We start from the raw sequence: 4646 nt of genomic DNA on the forward strand, positions 1-4646 counted from the left end.
AAACTTCTTTGCTTATTAGAGAGATTGTTAGTGCAAACATATTGAGAAATAGGATATTTAGCACATGATCTTCTTTCCTTTCTCAATGCAATGGGTAAATCTTCAGTAATACTTACCTCCTCCTCATTGATATCTTCAGGGATCCTCACTTCCAAATTAGACAATTTTTCTTGCTCAAGAGTCGAAGTGGGTTGTTTTCTTCTTTCATATTTTTTGTCAAAAAAATTTTCTTCTTCCTCTTCTTCCTCACTATGGACTATGGTAGCTTCATTGCTCAGGTCTTGGACATCCTGCAAAGACAAACATGGTAATGACAAGAAGGAGAGTTCATCCACTTCAAGTGCTTTCTCCCCCTGAAGTGATGGATTAACATAAAAGGATTGTGTTTCATGAAAGGTGACATCCATGGTGATAAAGACACGACGACTCTAAGGATGATAACATTTGTATCTTTTTTATTAGAAGAATACCCAATAAAGACACATTTAAGAGGTCTGGGATCTAACTTACTACGGTTAGGATGATGAGAGTAAACAAAAACAATACATCCAAAGACTTGACTAGGTAGACTTGTTATTAGGGAAGAAGAAGGAACAAAAGACAATAGAGACTCTATAGGACTAATGTCATTTAAGATACGAGTGGGTAACTTGTAGATGAGATATGTTGTAGTTAACAGCTTCTCCCCAATAATTTTTTGGAAAAAACATTTGAAAAAGAAGAGCTCTAGTTACTTCAAGAAGATGACGATTCTTTCTTTCTGCAACCTCATTTTGTTGAAGGGTGTTAACACAGGTTAGTTCATGAACAATACCATTATGAGACAAAAAATTGAGAAATTCATGATTCACATATTTAGTTCCATTATCAGACCTAATTCTTTTGATATTTTTTCCAAATTGATTTTGGACAAGACGAAAAAAATTAACAAAAATTTGAAAAACTTTAGATTTATTTTTCATAAGGTATGTCCACGTGACACAGGTACAATCATCAATAAAAGTAACGAATCATTTTGCTCCGAAAATAGAATCTATGACAGGACCCCAAACATCAGAGTGAATTAAATCAAATAGAGAAATACTCTTTTTATTACTAATAAGATAAGATACATGATGGTATTTTGACAATTGACAAATATCACAATTAAAAGACTCAACAGACTCCTTGGTAAACAAATGGGAAACAAGAACTTGATAAGACTAAATGAAGGATGCCCAAGCCTTTGATGATGTAGCCAGATTTGGGAATTTCCCCACGTCTCAGATGTAGCTTGTTGACTCATGATTTTTGTGTTGCTCTCTAGCATTTAAAATCGTCTTCCCCGTGGCAAGGTCTTGAAAAACACAATAAGTTGGAAACAATGTTACTGAACAATTTAAATCTTTTATGAGTTTTTGCACAGAGATAAGACTATTAGCTAATTGAGGAACATGTAAAACATCCTTCAATACAATAGATGAGTCCAAAATTATATTCTCAAAGCAGCATATAGGTATACCCTAACCATTCGCAACTGTAATAAGTTGTTCTTTATTGCTTTTACCATATGAGTCGAAAGACCACTAAAAGGTGTCATATGATCAGTTGCACCCAAATCAAGGATCCAAATACCTTGAGACACACGACCAATAGTATTGAGACAAATCTTACCTTTTATGGAGAGAGTACATGATCCAAAGGGCTTACTCATTGATTCAACCATTGCTTTCAAACGCTCGAGTTTCTCCTTATAAGCTTTAATATCAAGATTTGGTGGAGGAGGAGGATTAGACTGTGAAGGACTAGATTGATTGGTGGCTTCCTGTTCTGAGGTAGTATGATTTACCCATCTTTGAGTGGACCCTTTGTTGTTTCTCATGTGCTCGTGAACATTCTTTCTTCCATGGAGTTTGAAGCATGTTTTCTTGGTATGTCCAGGTCTTTTACAATATGGACAATAGTCCCCACGAGTACTTTTTTCAAACGACTTTCCCCCAGCATTTGCTCCCTTATGGACTCTCTTTCCAGTTGTCATGGTAGAACCTGTGTTAGAGATCCCCCCATTCAGCATGACAGTTCTCCGAGTTTCTTCTTCTCTTACTATAAAAAAAACTTCTGAAAGAGATGGTAATTTTTCTCTTCCAAAAATCTGTACCCGGATTAGGTCGTACTCCTGATTCAAGACATGGAGAAATTTAAAAATTCTTCCCTTTTCAATGAAATCAGCAAGTGCAGCAGCATCTGTTTTACACATCTTTATTGTTTGGTTCTGATCGAATTTCATCCAAAGACAATTCAGGATTCTGTGATATTCTGATACAGAAAGAGAGCCCTATTTTGTATTAAATATCTTGTTTTCAATGTCACAGTAAACAGCAAGATCCTTTTTTAATGAAAAAGTCCTCTGTAAATCATCCACATTTCCTTTGCAGAAGAATGAAACATATAATTTCTACTTATCTCAAGAGTCATGGATTGCCACATCCAAGTCATAATTAATGAATTTTCATTGTCCCAAATTGAAAAATGAGTGTCGTCTGTTCCTAGTCCTCCTCCATCTATGTGATCAAGTTTTGAACGACTCTTGAGAACCCTTCGAATAAATTGGCTCAATTGTAAGAAATTATGACCATCCAACCGACAGGTACCTCCTATATTTGGTAGGTCATTAGGTACCCCCAAAGGAATAAATTTTACTTCATACATCCCATAGAACGCAACCAAGAGTCTCTAGTGATGTTTTTCGAGACGACGACGGTGTGTGGGTCACACCGAGAAAAGGAGCAAAACTTCAATCTCAGATCTACTCAAATATAGGCCAAATGAGTCGTCAGCGACCCCAAGAACAGACTTAGGAGGTTCCGGCGACCCTGTCTGTGGCGACAGCAGATAGTGGGTCTCGCCGGAGGTGGGCGTGTGAGCTGCACGCGCCGGCGACGGTGGAGGCGCGTGGCAGCGCGTGACGGCTCCTCTCACAGAGCGACTTCCGGCTCGTCTGTGTTGGGCACACTTTTCTGCCCTATCAACGACCCCAACCGGTGACGGCGGCAGCAACGGTGGTCAGACAGCGACGGCGACACGACTGTGCAGCATAACGGAGCCCCAAGAACGAAAGCTCTGATACCAAGTTGAAAATAAGACTGATTTTATTATATTCAATCATAAAAAATACATTCTCATATCCTCTATTTGTAATAATCTAATTCTTCTAAAAAAGGAAATAAGGAAACTTGGAAACTTGGAAAACAAAATAAAATTACGTATCTATTTTTTTTAATTAAGAAGATTTTAAAGATATTTCCTCTAATTACAATAGTTGATATGACTGATGGATCTTTGGTCACACACTGTACAATCACCATTTTAAATTTGCATGTTCCTAAATACCAATTTGTTTTTCTTTCCAAGGAGTGGAGAAAACAGAAAATGAAACTAGAGGTCTTTGCTTGAGAAATATTTCTATACAATTCAACCAATTTGAAAAACTGTTTACCAGATAACCTACACGTAGACAGAAATACAATAAACCAAAAAAAAAAAGAACAACAACGTAAGATTCACATTACCTAGTATCAACCCCCAAGAGGAACAAGAATCCTATGAAGCCTATAATCACTACAGCATCACCCTTAACCCAATTCTGACTGTAGAGCCTGACACCTGGCTACCGGAAACCACCATTGGCCCTAATTCCAGTCCCAGAGCAAGACACGTCAGTACCAGAAACTGCCGCTGACCCAATTTCAATTCTGGAGCAGGACACATTGATATTGGAAATCATCCCTCTCTTCAATGTTACAGTTTAAGAGTTTGTCTTTTTTTCTCACTTGTTCATCTAAGAGTGGGCTAAATTATAAGAAACTTAAAAGATACATCATTTAAAAGCAAAGTTTAAATATAATATTAAAAGCCAAATATAGTGTATTGTTATAAACAGTGAAATTACACTGTTTAAATAGCTCAGCATTTGTTATCCCACTAGCAAAATTGAACTCCATATTGAACTACTCGTTTATTCTCTTTTGCAATTTTTTTAAAATCGTCGGTCAAGTCTTTTCTCTTACAGAGAGTTAGAAGAGGAGGAAAAAACAAACAAATTAATCAACATGTCATCTTATTAATAACAAAATCAAATAGTTTAGAAAAAATAGAAAAATCATTTAAAAATTTAATAAAAAATTTAGTATAAAAATTCAATTAAAAATACTTTTAATTAAGCAAGAAAATTTTTTTAGGGTAAACATAAAAGTATTTGAATTCTAAAATGGTGGAAATAGAAATAGACGTCAACGTAATGAGAAAAGATGAAGTCGTTATCCTATGGGTAGGCTTAGGTATCATTATCCTATATATGAGTTGCTTTGCACATTGAATGATCAGAAGGAATCTGTCTTCGGTGTCTCTCTGGTGGGGGCACCTGCAGGTCAAAATTTATGCCTTTTCCACCATTTTTCATTCAACTGGGGTGAACTCGGAATTTTAATTTCAGAGGGCTAAAATTTAGGAAAAAATTAAATTGTTGCATGCAAACCATATTAAAAATAATAATATAGACATAATTTTCAGAAACTAAAAAATACATTATAACAAATAAAAGTTCTTTGTAACTTAAGAGAAACTAATATTGTTTCTATTGTAATGTAAATATACTAATGAGCTTTCAG

This window comes from Vigna angularis, chromosome 7, assembly GCF_016808095.1.
Source record: "Vigna angularis cultivar LongXiaoDou No.4 chromosome 7, ASM1680809v1, whole genome shotgun sequence".
Classification (NCBI taxonomy): Eukaryota; Viridiplantae; Streptophyta; class Magnoliopsida; order Fabales; family Fabaceae; genus Vigna; species Vigna angularis.